Source organism: Myxine glutinosa, chromosome 1 (assembly GCF_964187855.1).
Source record: "Myxine glutinosa chromosome 1, kmMyxGlut1.1, whole genome shotgun sequence".
Lineage (NCBI taxonomy): Eukaryota > Metazoa > Chordata > Myxini > Myxiniformes > Myxinidae > Myxine > Myxine glutinosa.
In genome coordinates this window covers 300,388,218-300,397,228 of record NC_136261.1, presented here as the reverse complement: position 1 = coordinate 300,397,228, position 9,011 = coordinate 300,388,218, and the positions used below count along the sequence as shown (strand labels likewise).

The window sequence follows — 9,011 nt, the reverse complement described above, 5'->3', positions numbered from 1 at the left end:
ATATCACTGTAAACTGTGAAATAATCATCAAAGCTGAGACAATGCAAGATAAATTAAAATCATTCGTAATAATAATAAAGCTTGCCTTTTTCGAAAATCACTAAGTGGTAACAGGAGATAAGCTCAAATGGTAGAGTGCTCACTTAGCATGCGAGAGGTAGTGGGATTGATACCCACATCCTCCAATGTTTTACATTCTCACATTTTGTCAGCGAATTAACAATTTTGAATTGGAATCAATCAGAAGACCAGAGTGGTAACTTGACCATGACCACTCTACGAAATAAATTGTATGCATTCTTTTCCATGCAAAGCTCGTTCTTACCATTGACTGATTGACTGGGTGATATCAACGTTCGGTGTCTTTCATTTGTCAAAGAAATCTGAAATTTGGAATGCCGATGGACAGCGAAGCCAGAACAATGCGAAACATCACAGTACCATCAGAAAGCGTCTGCTGATGAGAATTTACGTAAAAACAAATCGTAAACACATTCATCCAATAAAAAAAGCTGAATAGATACAAAGCATTTGAAAATTACAATTTATATCACTGCAGACTGTGATATAATAATCAAAGCTGAAATCATGCAAGATAAATTAAAATCATTCATAATAATAATAAAGCTTGCCTTTATATGAAATCATCTAGAGGTATCCAGGGATTAGCTCAAATGGTAGAGCACTTGCTTTGCATGTGAGAGGCAGTGGGATTGATACCCACATCCTCCAATATTCTACATTGCCACATTTTGTCAGCGAATTAACAATTTTGAATTGGAATGAATCAGAAGACACGCAAACTTGACCATTACCTCTCCACGAAACAAATTGTATGCATTATTTTCCATATAAAGCTCCCTCTATCCATTGACTGATTGACTGGCTGATATCAACGTTCGGTGTCTTTCATGTGTCAAAGAAATCTGAAATTTGGAATGCCGACGGACAGCGAAGCCAGAACAATGGGAAACATCACACAACCATCAGAAAGCGTCTGCCGATGAGAATTTACGTAAAAACAAATCATAAACACATTCATGCAATAAAAAAAGCTGAATAGATACAAAACATTTGAAAATTACTATTTATATCACTGCAGACTGTGAAATAATAATCAAAGCTGAAATCATGCAAGATAAATTAAAATCATTCATAATAATAATAAAGCTTGCCTTTATATGAAATCACCTTGAGGTATCAGGGGATTAGCTCAAATGGTAGAGCGCTCGCTTTGCATGTGAGAGGCAGTGGGATCGATACCCACATCCTCCAAAATTCTACATTCTCGCATTTTGTCAGCGAATAAACAAATTTTAATTGGCAGGAATCAGAAGACACGCAATCTTGACCATTGCCTCTCCACGAAACAAATTGAATGCATTATTTTCCATATCAAGCTCTTTCTCACCATTGACTGAGTGACTGGGTGATATCAACGTTCGGTATCTTCCAGGTGTCATATAAATCTGAAATTTGGAATGCCGATGGACAGCAAAGCCAGTACACTGGGAGACATCACAGAACCGTCAGAAAGCATCTGCCAATGAATATTTACGTTAAAAAAACCCGAAAACGCATTCATAAAACAAAAAAAGCTGAATCGATATATATAAAGCATTTGAAAATTGCAATTTATATCACTGTAAACTGTGAAATAATCATCAAAGCTGAGACAATGCAAGATAAATTAAAAGCATTCATAATAATAACAAAACTTTCCTTTATATAAAATCACAAAGAGTTAACGGGGGATTAGCTCAAATGGTAGAGTGCTCACTTATGCATGCGAGAGGTAGTGTGGATCGATACCCACATCCTCCAATATTCTCCATTGCCACATTTTGTCAGCGAATTAACAATTTCGAATTGGAATGAATCAGAAGACATGCAAACTTGACCATCACCACTCTGCAAAATAAATTGTATGCATTATTTTCCATATAATGCTCCCTCTATCCATTGACTGACAGACTGGCTCACATCAATGTTCGGCATCTTCCAGGTGTCATCGAAATCTGAAATTTGAAATACAGACAGACAGCGAAGAAGGTACACTGGGAGACATGACAGAACCGTCAGAGAGCGTCTGCCAATGAATATTTACGTTAAAAAAAACCGTAAATGCATTCATAAAACAAAAAAAAGCTGAATCCATATATAGCATTTGAAAATTGCAATTTATATCACTGCAAACTGTGAAATAATCATCAAAGCTGAGACAATGCAAGATAAATTAAAATCATTCGTAATAATAATAAAGCTTGCCTTTTTCGAAAATCACTAAGTGGTAACGGGAGATAAGCTATAAATGGTAGAGTGCTCACTTCACATGCGAGAGGTAGTGGGATTGATACCAACATCCTCCAATATTTTACATTCTCACATTTTGTCAGCGAATTAACAATTTTGAATTGGAATGAATCAGAAGACACGCAAACTTGACCATTACCACTCTGCAAAATAAATTGTATGCATTATTTTCCATTTAAAGCTCCCTCTATCCAATGACTGACAGTGGCTCACATCAACGTTCGGCATCTTCCAGGTGTCATCGAAATCTGAAATTTGAAATGCCGACGGACAGCGAAGCCGGTTCACTGGGAGACATCACAGAACCATCAGAAAGCATCTGCCAATGAATATTTACATTTAAAAAACCGTAAACGCATTCATAAAACAAAAAAAAGCTGAATCGATGTATAGCATTTGAAAATTGCAATTTATATCACTGCAAACTGTGAAATAATAATCAAAGCTGGGATTATGCAAGATGAATCAAAATCATTCTTAATAATAATAATGCTTGCCTTTCTATGAAATCACCAAAAGGTATCAGGGGATTAGCTCAAATGGTAGAGTGCTCGCTTAGCATGCAAGAGGTAGTGGGATCGATACCCACATCCTCCAATGTTCTTCATTCTCACATTTTGTCAGCGAATTAACAATTTTGAATTGGAATCAATCAGAAGACCAGAGTGGTAACTTCACCGTTACCACTCTGCGAAATAAATTGTATGCATTCTTTTCCATGCAAAGCTCGTTCTAACCATTGACTGATTGACTGGCTGATATCAACGTTCAGTGTCTTTCATGTGTCAAAGAAATCTGAAATTTGGAATGCCGACGGACAGCGAAGCCAGAACAATGGGAAACATCACAGAACCATCAGAAAGCGTCTGCCGATGAGAATTTACGTAAAAACAAATCGTAAACACATTCATGCAACAAAAAAAGCTGAATAGATACAAAGCATTTGAAAATTACTATTTATATCACTGCAGACTGTGAAATAATAATCAAAGCTGAAATCATGCAAGATAAATTAAAATCATTCAAAATAATAATAAAGCTTGCCTTTATATGACATCATCTTGAGGTATCAGGGGATTAGCTCAAACGGTAGAGCGCTTGCTTTGCATGTGAGAGGCAGTGGGATTGATGCCCACATCCTCCAAAATTCTACATCCTCACATTTTGTCAGCGAATTAACAAATTTTAATCGGCAGGAATCAGAAGACATGCAATCTTGACCATTGCCTCTCCACGAAACAAATTGTATGCATTATTTTCCATATCAAGCTCTTTCTCACCATTGACTGAGTGACTGGGTGATATCAACGTTCGGTATCTTCCATGTGTCATATAAATCTGAAATTTGGAATGCCGATGGACAGCAAAGCCGGTACACTGGGAGACATCACAGAACCGTCAGAAAGTGTCTGCCAATGAATATTTACTTTAAAAAAAAACGAAAACGCATTAATAAAACAAAAAAAGCTGAATCGATATATATATAGCATTTGAAAATTGCAATTTATATCACTGTAAACTGTGAAATAATCATCAAAGCTGAGACAATGCAAGATAAATTAAAATCATTCATAATAATAACAAAACTTGCCTTTATATAAAATCACAACAAGTTAATGGGGGATTAGCTCAAATGGTAGAGTGCTCGCTTAGCATGCGAGAGGTAGTGGGATCGATACCCACATCCTCCAATATTTTACATTGTCACATTTTGTCAGCGAATTAACAATTTTGAATTGGAATGAATCAGAAGACACGCAAACTTGACCATTACCACTCTGCAAAATAAATTGTATGCATTATTTTCCATATAAAGCTCCCTCTATCCATTGACTGACAGACTGGCTCACGTCAATGTTCGGCATCTTCCAGGTGTCATCGAAATCTGAAATTTGAAATGCAGACGGACAGCGAAGCCAGTACACTGGGAGACATGACAGAACCGTCAGAAAGCGTCTGCCAATGAATATTTACGTTTAAAAAAACCGTAAACACATTCATAAAACAAAAAAAAGCTGAATCGATATATAGCATTTGAAAATAGCAATTTATATCACTGTAAACTGTGAAATAATCATCAAAGCTGAGACAATGCAAGATAAATTAAAATCATTCGTAATAATAATAAAGCTTGCCTTTTTCGAAAATCACTAAGTGGTAACAGGAGATAAGCTCAAATGGTAGAGTGGTTACTTATGCATGCGAGAGGTAGTGGGATTGATACCAACATCCTCCAATATTTTACATTCTCACATTTTGTCAGCGAATTAACAATTTTGAATTGGAATGAATCAGAAGACACGCAAACTTGACCATTACCACTCTGCAAAATAAATTGTATGCATTATTTTCCATTTAAAGCTCCCTCTATCCATTGACTGACAGACTGGCTCACGTCAATGTTCGGCATCTTCCAGGTGTCATCGAAATCTGAAATTTGAAATGCAGACGGACAGCGAACCCGCTACACTGGGAGACATGACAGAACCGTCAGAAAGCGTCTGCCAATGAATATTTACGTTTAAAAAACCCGTAAACGCATTCATAAAACAAAAAAAAAGCTGAATCGATATATAGCATTTGAAAATTGCAATTTATATGACTGGAAACTGTGAAATAATCATCAAAGCTGAGACAATGCAAGATTAATTAAAATCATTCGTAATAATAACAAAGCTTGCCTTTTTCGAAAATCACTAAGTGGTAACAGGAGATAAGCTCAAATGGTAGAGAGCTCGCTTAGCATACGCAAGGTAGTGGGATCGAGACCCACATCCTCCAATGTTTTACATTCTCACATTTTGTCAGCGAATTAACAATTTTGAATTGGAATCAATCAGAAGACCAGAGTGGTAACTTGACCATTACCACTCTGCAAAATAAATTGTATGCATTCTTTTCCATGCAAAGCTCGTTCTAACCATTGACTGATTGACTGGCTGATATCAACGTTCGGTGTCTTTCATGTGTCAAAGAAATCTGAAATTTGGAATGCCGACGGACAGCGAAGCCAGAACAATGGGAAACATCACAGAACCATCAGAAAGCGTCTGCCGATGAGAATTTACGTAAAAACAAATCGTAAACACATTCATGCAATAAAAAAAGCTGAATAGATACAAAGCATTTGAAAATTACTATTTATATCACTGCAGAATGTGAAATAATAATCAAAGCTGAAATCATGCAAGATAAATTAAAATCATTCATAATAATAATAAAGCTTGCCTTTATATGACATCATCTTGAGGTATCGGGGAATTAGCTCAAATGGTAGAGTGCTTGCTTTGTATGTGAGAGGCAGTGGGATCGATACCCACATCCTCCAAAATTTTACATTCTCACATTTTGTCAGCGAATTAACAAATTTTAATCGGCAGGAATCAGAAGACACGCAATCTTGACCATTGCCTCTCCACGAAACAAACTGTATGCATTATTTCCCATATCAAGCTCTTTCTCGCCATTGACTGAGTGACTGGGTGATATCAACGTTCGGTATCTTCCAGGTGTCATATAAATCTGAAATTTGGAATGCCGATGGACAGCAAAGCCGGTACACTGGGAGACATCACAGAACCGTCAGAAAGCGTCTGCCAATGAATATTTACGTTTAAAAAACCCGTAAACGCATTCATAAAACAAAAAAAAGCTGAATCGATATATAGCATTTGAAAATTGCAATTTATATCACTGTAAACTGTGAAATAATCATCAAAGCTGAGACAATGCAAGATAAATTAAAAGCATTCATAATAATAACAAAACTTTCCTTTATATAAAATCACAAAGAGGTAACGGTGGATTAGCTCAAATGGTAGAGTGCTCGCTTAGCATGCGAGAGGTAGTGGGATCGATACCCACATCCTCCAATATTCTCCATTGCCACATCTTGTCAGCGAATTAACAATTTTGAATTGGAATGAATCAGAAGACATGCAAACTTGACCATCACCACTCTGCAAAATAAATTGTATGCATTATTTTCCATATAATGCTCCCTCTATCCATTGAATGACAGACTGGCTCACATCAATGTTCGGCATCTTCCAGGTGTCATCGAAATTTGAAATACAGACAGACAGCGAAGACGGTACACTGGGAGACATCACAGAACCGTCAGAAAGCGTCTGCCAATGAATATTTACTTTAAAAAAAAACGAAAACGCATTAATAAAACAAAAAAAGCTGAATCGATATATATATAGCATTTGAAAATTGCAATTTATATCACTGTAAACTGTGAAATAATCATCAAAGCTGAGACAATGCAAGATAAATTAAAATCATTCATAATAATAACAAAACTTGCCTTTCTATGAAATCACCAAAAGGTAACGGGGGATTAGCTCAAATGGTAGGGTGCTCGCTTATGCATGCGAGAGATAGTGGGATCGATACCAACATCCTCCAATGTTCTACATCCTCACATTTTGTCAGCGAATTAACAAATTTTAATCGGCAGGAATCAGAAGACATGCAATCTTGACCATTGCCTCTCCACGAAACAAATTGTATGCATTATTTTCCATATCAAGCTCTTTCTCACCATTGACTGAGTGACTGGGTGATATCAACGTTCGGTATCTTCCATGTGTCATATAAATCTGAAATTTGGAATGCCGATGGACAGCAAAGCCGGTACACTGGGAGACATCACAGAACCGTCAGAAAGTGTCTGCCAATGAATATTTACTTTAAAAAAAAACGAAAACGCATTAATAAAACAAAAAAAGCTGAATCGATATATATATAGCATTTGAAAATTGCAATTTATATCACTGTAAACTGTGAAATAATCATCAAAGCTGAGACAATGCAAGATAAATTAAAATCATTCATAATAATAACAAAACTTGCCTTTATATAAAATCACAACAAGTTAACGGGGGATTAGCTCAAATGGTAGAGGGCTCACTTAAGCATGCGAGAGGTAGTGGGATCGATACCCACATCCTCCAATATTTTACATTGTCACATTTTGTCAGCGAATTAACAATTTTGAATTGGAATGAATCAGAAGACACGCAACCTTGACCATTACCACTCTGCAAAATAAATTGTATACATTATTTTCCATATAAAGCTCCCTCTATCCATTGACTGACAGACTGGCTCACGTCAATGTTCGGCATCTTCCAGGTGTCATCGAAATCTGAAATTTGAAATGCAGACGGACAGCGAAGCCAGTACACTGGGAGACATGAAAGAACCATCAGAAAGCGTCTGCCAATGAATATTTACGTTTAAAAAAACCGTAAACACATTCATAAAACAAAAAAAAGCTGAATCGATATATAGCATTTGAAAATAGCAATTTATATCACTGTAAACTGTGAAATAATCATCAAAGCTGAGACAATGCAAGATAAATTAAAATCATTCGTAATAATAATAAAGCTTGCCTTTTTCGAAAATCACAAAGTGGTGACGGGAGATAAGCTCAAATGGTAGAGTGCTTACTTATGCATGCGAGAGGTAGTGGGATTGATACCAACATCCTCCAATATTTTACATTCTCACATTTTGTCAGCGAATTAACAATTTTGAATTGGAATGAATCAGAAGACACGCAAACTTGACCATTACCACTCTGCAAAATAAATTGTATGCATTATTTTCCATTTAAAGCTCACTCTATCCAATGACTGACAGTGGCTCACATCAACGTTCGGCATCTTCCAGGTGTCATCGAAACCTGAAATTTGAAATGCCGACGGACAGTGAAGCCGGTTCACTGGGAGACATCACAGAACCGTCAGAAAGTGTCTGCCAATGAATATTTACGTTTAAAAAACCGTAAACGCATTTATAAAACAAAAAAAAGCTGAATCGATATATAGCATTTGAAAATTGCAATTTATATCACTGTAAACTGTGAAATAATAATCAAAGCTGAGATTATACAAGATTAATCAAAATCATTCTTAAGAATAATAATACTGCTTGCCTTTCTATGAAATCACCAAAAGGTAACGGGGGATTAGCTCAAATGGTAGAGTGCTCGCTTAGCATGCGAGAGATAGTGGGATCGATACCAACATCCTCCAATGTTCTACATTCTCACATTTTGTCAGCGAATTAACAATTTTGAATTGGAATCAATCAGAAGACACGCAAACTTGACCATTACCACTCTGCGAAATAAATTGTATGCATTCTTTTCCATGCAAAGCTCGTTCTAACCATTGACTGATTGACTGCCTGATATCAACGTTCGGTGACTTTCATGTGTCAAAGAAATCTGAAATTTGGAAAGCCGACGGACAGCGAAGCCAGAACAATGGGAAACATCACAGAACCATGAGAAAGCATCTGCCGATGAGAATTTACGTAAAAACAAATCGTAAACACATTCATGCAATAAAAAAAGCTAAATAGATACAAAGCATTTGAAAATTACAATTTATATCACTGTAAACTGTGAAATAATAATCAAAGCTGAGATTATTCAAGATGAATCAAAATCATTCTTAATAATAATAATGTTTGCCTTTCTAGGAAATCACCAAAAGGTAACAGGGGATTAGCTCCCCTCCAATTAGCTTATTATTATTATTCATAATAATAACAAAATAACAAACTTGCCAAAACTTGCCTTTATATAAAATCACAAAGAGTTAATGGGGGATTAGCTCAAATGGTAGAGTGCTCGCTTAGCATGCGAGAGGTAGTGGGATCAATACCCACATCCTCCA

The 9,011-nt window shown here is 36.2% G+C and overlaps 3 non-coding genes across 3 annotated transcripts; all 3 read left to right on the top strand.

Annotated features, from left to right (window-relative positions):
• Positions 1-3,931: 3,931 nt before the first annotated feature.
• Positions 3,932-4,004, top strand: TRNAA-AGC (transfer RNA alanine (anticodon AGC)). Its single transcript has one exon. It is a non-coding gene; the product is annotated as a tRNA-Ala (tRNA).
• A 2,108-nt stretch (positions 4,005-6,112) lies between these two features.
• Positions 6,113-6,185, top strand: TRNAA-AGC (transfer RNA alanine (anticodon AGC)). The gene has a single exon. It is a non-coding gene; the product is annotated as a tRNA-Ala (tRNA).
• A 2,753-nt stretch (positions 6,186-8,938) lies between these two features.
• Positions 8,939-9,011, top strand: TRNAA-AGC (transfer RNA alanine (anticodon AGC)). Its single transcript has one exon. It is a non-coding gene; the product is annotated as a tRNA-Ala (tRNA).